Genomic DNA, 15,377 nt, shown 5'->3' with positions numbered 1-15,377 from the left:
GGATTTGAGGGCAAGGATTGTACCATTCAAAGACTGGGTAGTTCATGTACGGTAACTGTGTACATTGGAACTAGGATGAGCAGCTGGTTGTGGTCTAGGGGCTGCACTCAGACCCCAAAGCTATTTGGCTCTTGATGATGCCATACAAAGTGTTTCAACATTTTAAATATTACACCTTCCTTAGCATGTAATATATATAAATGGGCATATCTGCAAGTGATGTTGTGTCTGGCTACTTGTACTGCATAACTGAAATCATTAGTATTAGGTGGAACCTATTTTATTATGGCACGAACCAAACCCACCCACATTCAGCCCCCAAATCACTGTCTGGAGAAGAGAGTGGCCTCTGAGAATGCAGAAATTAACCATCTTGACCATACTTGCCCTAGATGCTCAGGCATTCCCATTTGTGGAGGCACAAAAAACCTGGGGCTCTCCAGATGTTGCTGCACTCAGACTCCCATCAGCCCTGGCCATTGGAATGGATTCCCTGCCTCTGTCTTAGCAGCTTGCATTTCCATTCTCCCCCATTTGAGATAGAAAGATGCTTCAGACATCACTTATGCAAAAGATGTACAGAATCCCTCTCTTTGCCATATGGCTGTTTTGAAGGAAAAGGTAGAATATGGTTATTTTAATAGATACTTTTCTTTTTCCTTTTATTATGGGATGGAACAGATGCTTGGTGTTGTGATTCATACAATGGTAGAGTTGGAAGAGGTTCTAAGGATCACCTATTCCAATCCCCCTGCAATGCCAAAATCTCAACTAAAGCATCCATGAGAGATGGCCATCCAACCTCTGCTTAAAAATTTCCCATGAGGGAGAGTCTGCCACCTTCTGAGAAGTCCATTCCACTGTCAAACAGCTGTTACCATCATAATGTTCTTCCTGATGTTTAATCATAAAGAAGGAATAACAAAGGAGCATGATGTGGGTGGTGCTGTGGTCTAAACCACAGAGCCAAGGGCTTGCCAATCGGAAGGTCAGCAGTTCGAATCCCCGCAACGGGGTGAGTGCTCATTGTTCGGTCCCAGTTCCTGCTCACCTAGCAGTTCAAAAGCACGTCAAGTGCAAGTAGATAAATAGATACTGCTCCAGCGGGAAGGTAAACAGCATTTCCGTGCGGTGCTCTGGTTCACCAGAAGCGGCTTAGTCATGCTGGCCACATGACCCAGAAGCTGTCTGCGGACAAACGCCAACTCCCTCGGCCTATAGAGCGAGATGAGCGCGCAATCCCAGAGTTGTCCGTGACTGGCTCTAACGGTCAGGGGTACCTTTACCTTTAACAAAGGAGCGTGTCAGTGGGTATATTGGCTGGATATCTCAGTCAGTAGAGCATGAGACTCTTAATTCCAGGGTCATGGGTTCAAGCCCCACGTTGGATGAAAAATTCCTGCATGGCAGAGGTTGGACTAGATGACCCTCATGGCTCAACTCTACAATCTGTGGTTGTAGTTTGGAAGTGCTTTGTCAATTGGACAGAAAACCTGCAACCAAGATTCCTCTGAATCAGTCCTGTAGCTCTTGTCCACTTTTCCCATTCACAAGCAAGCAATTGTCATTAGAACCATTAGTTATAGAGGCTTACAACTGCAGAGCAAACCCTGCAGCCATATGTATCATTACTCCTGCTTTACTACTAAACATTGCTTTGGCGCCCTCTGTACATTTGGTGCTGAAATGCTTGCTGAAGACTGAAAAGCTGAAGCAGCTTTCTCCAGATGTATGTATAGGGCAAGGCAGCTCAGTAACACACAGTATGCAGCTACCATCTAGCGGCGCTGAAAAACATCTGCTGTGCTGAAGCTAAATGCAGAGCCTCAATGGCACAATCTTTACGCCACCCATGAATGCAGCATCCAGCATGGCTCTTAAGCCACAGGATGCTGCTACTGACAAATTACAGGGCATAGCCCTCAAGTGACAGAATGATACTTCTGCCAAGTAAGAGACCCATAAGAAGAATTCAGATGAAATGCTGGCTGTATGTGGAAAATTTAACTTGCCCAGGAGCACCATGCATCAGGGCCAGCCCAATGAGGCAAGGTAAGGCGAACGCCTCAGGCAGCAGGATCCACAGGAGCAGCAGATCCTGACATAGACCTTTATTTCTCACCTTGTTCCGGGTTTAGATCTTCACTTACCCCTTCTTCCCGGGTGGGGAAGGGAAACGCCATTTTGTGGTTCACTTCAGAAGCTGAAATGTATTGAGCCAGCTCTGGTAGGCATCATTTTGAGAAAGGTCCTTATCCCACTTCATAGAATTGGGAAGGACCCTCATGAACATCTTGTCCAACCCTCTGCAATGCAGGAATATACAGCTGTCCCATACAGGGATTGAACCTGCAACCTTGGCATTATCAGCACCATGCTCTAACCAACTGAGTTATCCAGGACTTGTGAGCGGCATCTGCCTGGGACCTGGCAAGCAGACACTGCATACCCATGAGCCGGCATGTGAGGGAAGAAGGTCCTTTGAAATATGATGTTGGATGTGTGAAGCTTCTGCATGGACTGCAGTGTTTGAAGAAGAGTACTGGGTATTCAAACATTTCCAAATATAAGTTAAGAGCCACCTCACGAGCACAATTTGGATGGCCCATCTACAATTAAATACAGAAATGCAAAAAGGACTTAGGGCTAGCAAATGGAAGAGATTAATTCCTCCCAAATGTCCCACTGGAGGGAAAATATTCCTCCCTGCTACAGTCCCTGTCTGGACCAGCAATCCTCCCCAAAACTGCTATTAAACATATATGTGGAGAAACCTATTCACAGTTATCCTTTACATTAAATCAGCTGCTTTCCTTGGTTTCGGATTTAAATAGGAAAGTTAGGTGTTTTAAATGTGTAGGACATCCAGCTGTTCAGCAATGAGTTGAAAGTATAAAGGAATGCTTGGCTCTGTCCACAACAACCCCACTCAGTTCTTGCTATTAAAGAGGTACTTTATAAAAGAGTTCTCTGACGGGCCATATTCTTCCAAGTTTAATTTCAAGCTTTAGCTTCATTTCATGCTTCTTTCTGTTGCGTCCTAGTCCAAAGAGTACATGCATTCAGGCAGGTCAATTAAGGGGAAAAACAGGAGAGAGGGAAGAGAACCAAACAAAACCCTTTTTGAAATTTGAGCTACCAACTTGCAACTTTTAAATGTACATGTGACGTTATAGGGCTTGCAACCTATTTTTGCCAGTTTTGGTGGATTAGTAGGATCGCACCCAAAGTTTTCCAAAAATGTCAGACAGTTTACCACAGCAATTAAACTGTCTACCATCTGCAAAAGATTTAGCCAAGAGGTTTCTTAATTCTCCCCCAGCCTCCCACCAGAATATATTTGATTTAAGCTTTTCAGCTATTTCCCCTCCCATTGAAATCCAAAAGGCATTTGGTATTGCAAAGTGTTTCGAAGGAAACCTCTTTCCCTTCTCCAGAATTAATTGTGCATTGACATAATATGAATCATATGTCCTTACAGATGATATTATTTAGATGACAGTGAAATGCCCAAAATCTGATTAATGTCAGCATTCATATTTGTTTTATTTTGTGAATGCTGGCTCTCAAGATACTGTATATTGCAAATGCTGACAATCTGATGCACCTCTGAGAATCAAATTAGACAAGATACCATTTGTTCTACTACCAATTGTGCAAATGTCTTTTAAAAACTAAATTTCAGGCACGCACACAATCTGTATCTGGACCCTGGTACAGATGGTATATACTTCCACAACCTTCACCGGAATCAAGCCTTTACTATTTGCAGGGTGTGTACTCCCAATATCTCCAATAGCAACTTTGCCCTGAATGCAAATAGCAGACATGCACCTCTCAATTTGGGCTGAGAGGGCAAAGAGTTCTCAGTAGTGGTGCCTGCCCTGTGGAATGCCCTCCCATCAGATGTCAAAGAAATAAGCAACTATCTGACATTTAGAAGACATCTGAAGGCAGCCCTGTTTAGGGAAGTTTTTAATGACTGATGTTTTAGTGTATTTTTAATCTTTTGTTGGAAGCTGCCCAGAGTGGCTAGGGAAACCCAGTCAGATGGGCAGGGTATAAATTATTATTATTATTATTATTATTATTATTATTATTATTCAAGCCCCCAACTCCCACACGAGGGTCTCACTCTGGACTGGACTGTATCCCTGAGATTTACTTCTTAAAAGCCGCTCACTCAGTTGCTGGTTGTGCAAATGTTGTCTCATCTAGTTTGACTCTTTGAGTTTGCGGATATTCACAAGATTTGTTTGTGACTGTCAACGTTTTCTACACTTTGGCCAGTCACAGTCACACCCACACACCCCTCTGCCCTTCCCTTACTCTTATTCTTTTTTTCATTCTTGGGAGATATTGATCCCATTCTGGAGTACAAAAACATGTCTGAGGAAATACAGCCTGGGCTTGGAGATTAGCACTGCTGGTTCTCCTCCCAAAGGGTTTGCTATTTTCAGAAACATTAGCCCTGGCGTGAATTTAATGGGTCCACTACACTATGTTTAAAGGCTCCCTAAAAGAACACAAGGATAACTCAACCAACAACAGTGGAGTATATTAAGCGTGTCTGGGGAAACATTGCATTTTCTTGGCCAACTTTAGAATGCTACGTAGCCGAGCTAAAACTGACATGAGCGAAGGGTATTCTTTACTGCTACCGCCCATGTGGGTTGCAAGTCTGCTGATTGTTTCCAGTTGCCTGTCTCAGCCGAGTGTTATTTTTCACTCCTCTTGATGGAAACTATTCCAAAAGGCACTAGAGCTATAATTTTAACTCTCTTCTGTAAACACAAATTGCATCTGACAAATAATCGAGCTGCCTACGTTCAAGGGCCTCTTTTCTCCTAAGTGTTTATGCGCTTCATCATTAGGAAGGATCAGGCCATACCAGCGGTAATCTTAGCATGGGAGTAGATGCCCTTGGCAAAGCAAATTGCCCCCACCAAGGGCCAAGACATGCAGTGCAACTGCATTTATCTGTAAGCATTGGCTGCCTTTATTTTTGAGAGTTTGCTATGAATGGTCAGAAATTGTGTTTAATCTAAAGGACTGGCACAAAGTGCCCCAATTCCCTGAGCTAACATTGCTCCGTGAATTGCACCTTTGTTGATCTCCTTTAACCTCTTTCTCCTGTGTCAGTGTAGGCATGGTGACAGAGAGTGCAGACAGAATAAGGGCACATGGTTTGCATGTGACATCCCATCAGATGAAGTACATTTAGTTCAGGGCTAGACAATGGGGTGCCCTCAAGATGCTCTTGGACCACAACTCCCACATCCCCAACTATTGGCCATGTAAACTAAGGCTGGTGAGAGTTGTAGTTCAGCAACATCTGGACGTAGGTAATTGAACATCTATGTCTACCACCTCCAGCTGGATCAAGGAGAGCATTGTTCTGGTGCATCAAAGCACCATAACATCCGAGGGGCAGCAGCTTCAGCCGTGATCAAGGGGAGGTTTCCCATTGTATATTTGTACTGGGCACCCACTTAGGCCTCGGTTCACACACTGTAAAAGCCATAAAACAGATGCCTTCTCCTCAACTTAGAGAGGGTCCTTTCTTGATTGCTTCTGGTTTACAGAAGTCCACCCTAGTTGTATACTGCTCTGATATATCCCAGCATTGTTAAAATGAGCTCTGAAGAGCCTGGGGGGGATATTTACCATCTCAAAATTTACCCATGCTAACTCCACAGAACCCCAGGATTTGAGTTTCTCCTGAAAGTCTCATACTCCCAGCTTTACACGGAGATACAGGAAGACAAGTTGAAGAAGAATCCCCATAAGATAAGGAATGTAAAACGTTTTTTTCACCATTAAAATGAGAATACAATACAGTTGAATAGGAATAACAATAGTCTTCTCCCTCAAATCCTGAGCTGCCAGTGGCAATTTCCCAAGTAGGTGTGCTATGTAGAAGCATATTGGTGTTTTGCCAGTTTGTACTTCTGAATTTTGTCAGTAATGTCGTTGCTACTATTACTCTGGGTGTATTAACACTTCAATACACTGCGCAGTTTATTTCAACAGTTAATTGCATGTTTTATAGGCCCTTAGTGATCCTTGAATGAAGAATACCAAGCCAAAATTTTTATTACTGCTCTTTCAGGAGAGAGCTAGAGAAAGAGCACTGTATTTGGAACTGCTGGCAAGACTCATGTTTGAGAGCCAATTCAAATGTTCAGAAAAAGCAACTGGATGATGGTATCACTTCATAATGTAGGTGGTGGTTTGTCTGGCACAATATATTCCCTGCATTTGGAAATTAAAACCTGGATCGCATATAACCCGAAGCTATGGTTCATTATTCTATGGCTTACCATTATGTATGGACCCTGCTCAGCAGCTTAACTGTGGGTTGTTTACTGCCTACATACCATGATCTGAAGTTTTTTGTTGGCTTATGAACCTTGGTTTGTTTTAACTATGGCTTGGCATTATGTATTAAGACAGCCTTCCTTAACTATGGTTTGTTTGAGCATTTCATCCTAGATATTCACCACACTATGAAAGTAGGAAGCAAGAGCAGCTGCAAAAAAATAAGTACCGTAAATAAACTTTGGTTTGTTTGGTTGCTTCATGGTTAACTTGTGGTTTGCTAAACAAACCATGACTTTGCATTTTGGGTGAATCAGGCCTACACAGGTCAAAGAAAAATGTCCTAAGTAGCTCACCTTTCTCTGACATTTTGGGTTTCCACATGGAGTTTTTGACATGAGGGAACATTCAGACATAAAGACCTGCACAGGCATGCAATTTCTGAATGTACGAACTGGATCTGGCTGATTATGCAAAACTGTCTTCTCCAACCTGGTTCCCTCCAGCTCCCATCAGTACCTGATAACATATGGAGGCCACCAGGTCAGGTGAAGACAATTGTAGAGCATACTAAACTTAGGGCTAAATAAGGCAAGATTACATTTCCCCCTAAAGCAGAGATGTGGGAGATTTCAATTGGAATCACAGTTCAGGGAGAAGGGAACATAACCCATCCCCCATCCCAGCCGGGCACAGTGCAAAGGGGAATATCCACTGCTGAGCTCACTTTTTAGCCATGACATCTGTATAGCCTCTGCTGATGCTGCTGTGCCCTTTAGTCATTCATTTGTATGGAACAATTATTCTAGAGACACTTGTAATGATCAAAACTGCCATGTGACACCCCCCTGATTCTGGTGGAATTATAATATTACCTAGGATTTACCTATCATATCCTAGCCTAGCCTAGCCTAGCCTACTCTACTATAGGTAAAGGTAAAGGGACCCCTGACCATTAGGTCCAGTCGTGACCGACTCTGGAGTTGCGGCGCTGATCTCGCTATATTGGCCGAGGGAGCCGGCATACAGCTTCCGGGTCATGTGGCCAGCATGACTAAGCCACTTCTGGTGAACCAGAGCAGCACACAGAAATGCCGTTTACCTTCCCGCTAGAGCAGTACCTATTTATCTACTTGCACTTTGATGTGCTTTCAAACTGCTAGGTTGGCAGGAGCTGAGACCGAGCAATGGGAGCTCACCCCGTCCCAGGGATTTGAACTGCTGACCTTCCGATCAGCAAGTCCTAGGCTCTGTGGTTTAACCCACAGCACCACCTGCATCCCACTCTACTATACCTGAGTATAAAATAGCTCACATCTAGGTAGAGTTTCCCCCAGTGTTTTTTGATAGATCATAATTGATAGATCACAATTCACAATAGATCATAATTTATTGTTCTGGTACCCTTATCGTCTTTTTCCCCAGCACAGTATTATTATGGTTGCCTGTCCTCCCTCACCTACTCTGTCCTCCCTGTTTTCCACAAACAGACTAGAGGTCTAATGCCATGCCGATTAGTCAGAAAGGGAAGGTCCATAGAGAACTTGCTCCATATGCAAAAAGTTCTGGACCCAACCTGTGGTGTCTCTTGGGTAGGCCAGCAAAAGACTCCCTGTCTAAAACCCTGCAGAACCTCTGACAGTCAGAGCAGACAATACTGAACTAGATAGATCAAGGGTCAGACATGGTTCTCTATGTTCTTCAGTTCCACCGCTGGTAGTGGTGCTACCAGTAGCAACGGTTCTACTGTGCTCTAGAACTTGAGAGATGCATAGGCCTTGGTCAGATCAGGACACGGCACCCTCAGGATGGGCTTGCAAATATTGTTCTAGTACAGAGGTCTCATGTCATGCTGATTAGTTTGGGTGTATGAATGGACAGTGGGGTTTTATTAAGGAACAAACTGGAGCTTTGTATTTTATAGACACCACATCAGCATTTTCCTCGGCACACAGCAGAATGAAGCCCCGCCGAGCCATTCCTTGGTCACCACACTGAAGGATTTGGCTTTAGTCAGGCAACATGTAGCCAGGACACATTGGCAAAGGCACTGTGGCATCCTTTGCCAAGTCTATTTACTACCAACATAGAAGCTGCCAGGCTCCTGTCAGCCTGATGCCATCTCTCTGGGGTTCTTTGCTGGATTTACAGCTACAGGCCAGACCAATGTACCATGATGTAATGTCTCTAACTTCTAAGATATACAGTAGCTGATAGTATTAAACACATATCATACTTAAATGGCTACAGTCACTTTCAATGAGCCTTAACATTTCTTTCCATTGAAAGCTATGCCAATGATATCCTAGTAGTTTGCCGGCAACACTGTTCCACTGCTGCACATCCTCTTATCCTTCCCTATATCCTATGTCTACCTTTCACACAACATTTAAACTTAGGTGCTGAAATGTATATTTTAATTAGGTTGCAATTAAATGGTTTAAATTCACACTTCAAACAGGACCTACCTTAGTGAGTAGTTCTTCAGAGTGTATCAAAGAAGCTTTCGTTAGCGATAGCAAAACCAGGCGATTACAGAATTTCCATTTCCTCATTCTATGGTTAGGGCAAATAAAGGATACAATGATAATCTCAGCTGCAGTAATCACTAGTGAATAGTGATTAATGCTCTGAAGGTTTGCCCATTTCAGTTTTTGGAGCAAACCTAGCGTGGGGGAGGGGAATACTTTCCTTGCAACCTCTGCCACTGAGCAAACATGCCTACTTGCTGCCATAGTTTCCCCAAACTGATTCAGCACTAATCCCCCACCACCCATTTGCAGTTTCCCCCTGTCGTTGATGGAGTGATCCCAAACTATCAGAGATCATGTTGTGAAGAAGATTGTGTCATGATGTGTCATGATCTGCCCATCAGATTTGGCAATGATATGCCACTGGGGAGAAAGAAAGCTGCTTTAGAGTAAGGGCAACACTTCCTGGGTTGGTTGTATTGGTGATCCTAGTCCAGGCATAGGCAAACTCACCCTCCAGATGTTTTGGGACTACAATTCCCATCATCCCTGACCAATGGTCCTGTTGGCTAGGGATCATGGGAGTTGTAGTCCCAAAACATCTGGAGGGCTAAGTTTGCCTATGCCTGTCCTAGTCAATCATAAATAGGCAAACAAAACTATTTAGGACAATTTTCCAAATTCAGTGTGTTTCAGGTGAAAGAGTTTTGGATGGAGAAGGGATTCAAGTCTGAAGCGAGTAAAGATCTTATTTGTTCTTCATAGAAGTAAATCAGTTGCCCCCCCCCATACATCTGGTCTGTATACATAGCAATATTTAGAAAATCTACGGTAACTAAATAAGCATATATGGTGGGGGGATGCCATATTTTTCCAGGCAGTGGGTCACATTGATTCATGGTCCACCTACAGGAGCTGCATGTCAGAGTGAGTGTGGTTGAAGCGTAAGTGGTGGCGGCCAATTTCATTTCTCATTTCTCAAGGGACAGTTAAATGAAGGTGGGGGGGGTCCTTGTAGGAGTCGGAAAAATCTTTCACCTCACCTGAACCTCACAACCCAGCAAGGACTATGGGAGTGGTCAGCTTAGTCACCATTTGCTGGTGGAAGCTTTAGACTCTTGCAAGCTTTCATGTGTCAAGCTAGCTTAACTGTTAAAGTGCTCTCACTCTCTCTTACACACACACACACACACACACACACACCATGACCCTGTGTCTGTCTATAAGACGCAGCACAGTTGAAGTCTGCATTTGTACCACTTCCTATTAGAGATGCCTTATTTCTCACAAAAGATAACTCTATTTGCAATATTTGGTAAGCCAAGATCTGCTCAATGGCTTCCATTCAAATGAAAAACATGGAAAGGGATCCGCAGCACGTCACCCTTGAACGCAGCAGCAGATTGAAAATTCCTTCAGCTTCCTCTGCATAGCATCGTCTAGAAATAAAACATATGGAGTTAGCACAACGGCTGATTGGATTTTGATTGCTCTGAAACGGAGCCAAGTTTAAAGTGGAGAGTGCAGCCCGAAAGGAAATACAGTAGACACTAGACCATTTATTTGTTTCTGAGAGGGGATCTGGCTGACAGACTGCTTCGAAGGTGGCTAGCAAAAGCAATATGTTTCCATCTGGAAACCATATGGGGAGCTCAGCTAGTATCTTGAAAAATGGCAGAGTCGATGCATGTACCATGAAAGCAGACATCACAGCCTTGTAAAACTGGAGTCGGTCAAGAGCATCACACCTGATGAACGGTCCTGATGAAGAATGGAAACAGTTCACCTACAAACAGGTGTCTAGTAAAACATGATATAAGCGGTACACTGAAGGGAACTATTGAATAGGTAACAAGGTAGTGTCGGAGACTGGCAAAACACCCCTTCAAAGAAGCTCATTCATTGAAGGCGCATTCATTGGTCCCAAGCGAGTTCATTGGTCCCAAGCGAGGCACATGCAACGAGTTGTGTGGAACAGCGAGTGGCCAGGGATGGAGAGACACATTCTTTCCCAGACTACAAAATTATGCACCCAACAAGTTCAGTGATGACTATTACAATGCAGTTTCATGCACATGCCCAGGTGTATATTTGCTGGTTGTGCATGTGTTAAGAAGATCTGTGTATGCAAACTTCCTTTACTGGGCTGGGACATCTGAAAGCTTATCCATTCAAACAGGTCCAAAGGTGCATTGGGTGTATATTTGATCTCAGTAAAAACTAACAGTAGCAATCAAACTGCACTTTATGTTTAATAAGTGGGATGCAGTTATATCTCTGGTTTTTTAAAAGTAATTAGAGCTGCTGGGGCCCGGCTGTAATCTGGATCCCAGCATGAGGGGGGTGGATTTATCTCTTCCCTCCTGAGGCGCAGTTCCTCCAGAGTCTCATCCCCACCCCCAGTGACAACAGGATTTTTTTCCTAAGCCTTGAAGCTACGGGGAGGCGTTATGGCTGGAGAAGGGAGGGATAAACCTCTCCTCCCTTTGTGCTGCAATCCCAATAGCCATCTCTCTTGCTGACTATGATTAATTTAATGGGAAAAAGGAAAGATGTAACTACATGTTATGTAAGAAATCTTCGCATTTCCTACTTTTTGCAAGGCTACCTTCCTGAATTTTGCTATTCAAGCACTAAATAACAGCATAAAATGTTGTCATGGGGAGGCACCCCGTGTTACACATTACAGCAAAAATGAATCTCTCTTTTGCAGCATAATCTTTTTTTATATAAATAAAAAAATAGGGCTGAAGGTGCCACAGAAAACAAAAAACAGTAAGTGGCAAACAACATTTTAAAAAACATTTTAAAAAATGCATTATTGGCAATTAAAAGTTGGAGATGTTGAAATCAGTGGACACCTAAACTGGGGAGATTTTGGGTCTCACTCTCTGGTAAAACTATATACACACACACATATACGTATGTATGTGTGTGTGTGTGTGTGTGTGTGTGTATATATATATATATATATATATATATATATATAATCAAGGGGAATGATGAGTTTCTTTAGAAACACTATTCCTTGCAATTGATGCCGCAGCAAAGAAAGCCCTGCTCCATACACTGAAATGCACTGCTCTAAAGAATGACACACAGGGCAGTAAATTGGAGCACATTGGGGTAAATATACGGGAGCCTTAAAATGAAAGTGTTCTAGCAGAACCTCTGTTCAGTTCAAGATAAACCAAATATGACGAAGTATGCAAATGTTTGAAGAGGCATGTGAAGGATGCATCTTAAAGACACAAGGAATCTACATGTAGTTATCAGAGACTGGGGTGGCTACTCCCTGGCATGTCTGCCTTGTGCCAGAGAGATAGCTCAGTTGGTTAGAGAGTGGGTCTGAATCCATTGCATTCATATTAGTTGAGATTACTGCACTGCAGGGAGTTGGACTAAATGACCCTTGGGGTCCCTTCCAATTCTATGATTCTATTATTTAGAGCTACTCATGATGCCAGCATTTTAGAAAAAAGGAGTTGCTGTTTAAATTGGTAGGATATTACAAAGGGGCCCACATATTGAATTTGGATAATTTTTGCAATCAATATTCAGAATGAACATTTACAGTTGAAGTGAAGTATATATGAAACTTCAAAATCCATGTGCCTGTCTGGCAAAAGCTTTCACATACTTAAATGGTGACAGAAAGACCTCAAAACATACAAGAAAACAAAAACAGCAGAGGATTCAATTAGTATATTTGAATGTTCTGATAAAATTAACTTCTAGCGTGCTTTCCCCAAACAAAATGAAGGATTCACATTATTATTTATGTTCTTGTGGGTCATATAATTTACAAATTATTTGCAAATACATCGACAATTTTACTGCTTGTATGGAATTATGACACAGGCAAAAAAGAAAGGACAACAGTATTTCACACATTTTACAAGTGTTTCTGAGCAGCCACAGTGTGAAAAATAAAATGCTTACTTTAAACAATACTGCCCTCTTGTGCTTAAACACAAACTAAAAATTGTCATAATCCCCTCCAAGCCTTCATTAGAAAAAATTCTTGCCATCCAGTTCCTTGACACCGTTAATAGTTTTTATCACAATCCCCCTGTCCCAAGTTATCTTTTTATGTAAGAAATTAGTTCTAATCCTCTGATAGTTTTGATTGCCCTTTCCTGCACATTTTCATTCTCCTACATATCCTTCCTGATATGGAGACCACAACTGCACAGATTATATCAGTTCATTAACTCTGCAATCGTAAAGCTGATCACTTGGGCAGGGTGTGTGAAAGCAGTTCCCCACTCAGTCCCAAATCCTGCTGAGATCTTGCTAGCAGAGCATAAGTGAGGTTACAGTGGTGCTCTTGCACATCTGTTCTTTTAACTCCTGACTGGTTTAAATTTCACCTCTGTGTGGGGGTGAGTCCTCCCCTGAACAACCCTGAATACCAAGATCTCTTTTGGCCTTATAGCGACATAGGCCCAGGATCAGTTTCTAGGGGCCATAGCACCAAAACAATTTAGGATGCAATGATCACCTTCCTAATAATCCTTAATTTTTTAAAAATAGTTTTTATTAAGGTTTTTTTCATGTTAACAAGCAAACAGCTAAGTAGGGAAAGGCACATCTATTGTCTCCACTTTCAGTTCATAGTCTTTTTCACAGTTTGTTTATGTTTGGTGAGAGACACTTTTGTCATAGACATAGACATCTTGTGGTAGGGGACATAGCTGTCAAGCGGCCCTTATTTGGAGGGACAGTCCCTTATCCCAGCGCCATGTCCCACTGATGTCCTTTATTGATGGATGTCCCTTAAATTTCCCGGGTTTCAAAGGAAGCAGCTCCTCTCCCTCCCTCCTTGCCGGCCAGGGAGGAGGGAGGCTCCAACTGTGTTGCTTGGCTGCCCGGCCCACCCCCCTCCAGCCTCCTCTCACCAGCCTCAGCCCCTGGGAGCCCCTCCCCGCCGGGACTGGCAGGAGCCTCGGTCCCTTCCACTGCTATCCTCCTCGCGGCCGCCGAACTGAGCGTCTCTGCCTGGGGTCTCCCCTCTGCCCGCCGCCGCCACTCCCGCTAGGTCGTACTGCGGCTGTGCTGCCGAAGGACCCGGATGAGATGGGCAGCCTGGCATGGCCTATGAATTGCTGAGGGGCCTTGAGAGGAAAGCGAGGGCAACCATAGAGAAAGCAGTTCAGAGAGGAGGAAGAGGAGGAGGCGGAGGCGCAGGCAGGTGTTATAAGGGCTACAAGGGAAGGACCGCAAGCGCTTCTCCCATAGATTTGTAGTGGTAGACTAGCATAGATGGTCTTATCTGCTGGTTTACTTCAGGTGCTATTCCCCCCCCCCCATTCCTCCCGCCCCACCTAATGTGATTGAGAGCTGCAGATGGAGCTCGAGAGAAAAGATACAGAACTGCAGCAGCATCTTCGTAGCTTAGACTTCGTTTTGTGCGAAAAGTGGTTGCTGCTTTTAGTTATTTAATTGCAGTGTTTCATTGGCTGGTGTCTTGAGCAGCAACCTCTGGAAACAAAGGGCTAAGAACCGGCGCTGCTCTCCAAAATTATCTGGTCCCTTTTAACTTCGTATTTTAGCTGGTTGATTAAAATCACTTATTTTGGCTGCTGGTCCCTTATTTTCAAATCTGTAAGTTGACAGCTATGGTAAGGGAAAAGGAGGGGGGAGATGGGGGTATTGTTCTTTTATTCTATTGCCTATGATTGGTGCAGGAGGGTTGTTTCAGTATCCTTAATCATCCTAAATGTGGTATTGGTCTTTGTTGTTACTGCCACACATCAAACTGACTTTTAGAATTAAGCTCTTCACCATGATATTTGTCCTTGGTAATTGCAGTTAACTCATATTCCACCAGTGCATTGGGGTGGGGGATTGGTTCACCCCAATACCCATCACTTGACACTTTGTTATAATGAATCATTATTTGTCATTTTGTTCCCTGTTCATCCACTTTGATGATATGCTTTCAGGGCTCTTCACCATGGGTAGGCAAACTAAGGCCCCGGGGGCCAGATCCAGCCCAATTGCCTTCTCAATCCTGCCCATAGATGGTCCGGGAATCAGCATGTTTTTACATGAGTAGAATGTGTTCTTTTATTTAAAGTGCATCTCTGGGTTATTTGTGGGGCATAGGAAATCATCCCCCCCAAAAAATATAGTCCGCCCCCCCCCAAAGTCTGAAGAACAGTGGACCATCTCCCTGCTTAAAAAGTTTGCTATCTTGACTATCTGCCTGATTCCCGAAGAGAGGGGGGCGAGAGGGGGGCGTTCTGGCAGAAGCGGGGAAGCGGTACAGAGGGTGGGGTGACGCCTCTTGCGCTTATGCTGCCAGAGGTGCATGCTTCACACCACCTCCTTGGTGGGCTGGCTCTGCATGCAACAAATCATGTTCATTTTAGTAAAGCTTTCTACAATTTACCTGAGAAGTTGCACATTTTTGTTAGATAGCCAAGTTCACACAACCAGACCTGGCAACTTGCTTATTTTTACTTTGTCTGTTAGCCTTAGAACTATTATCTCTTGTCGCTTCTATATAATCACCTTAGTTATTAAGGTAAACGCCTCACAAAAGTGACTCAGATGCTTATCTGCCCAAAATCTTCTACA

Source organism: Podarcis melisellensis (assembly GCF_964234715.1).
Source record: "Podarcis melisellensis genome assembly, chromosome: 4".
NCBI classification, from domain to species: Eukaryota; Metazoa; Chordata; class Lepidosauria; order Squamata; family Lacertidae; genus Podarcis; species Podarcis melisellensis.
This window is presented reverse-complemented; position numbering follows the sequence as displayed.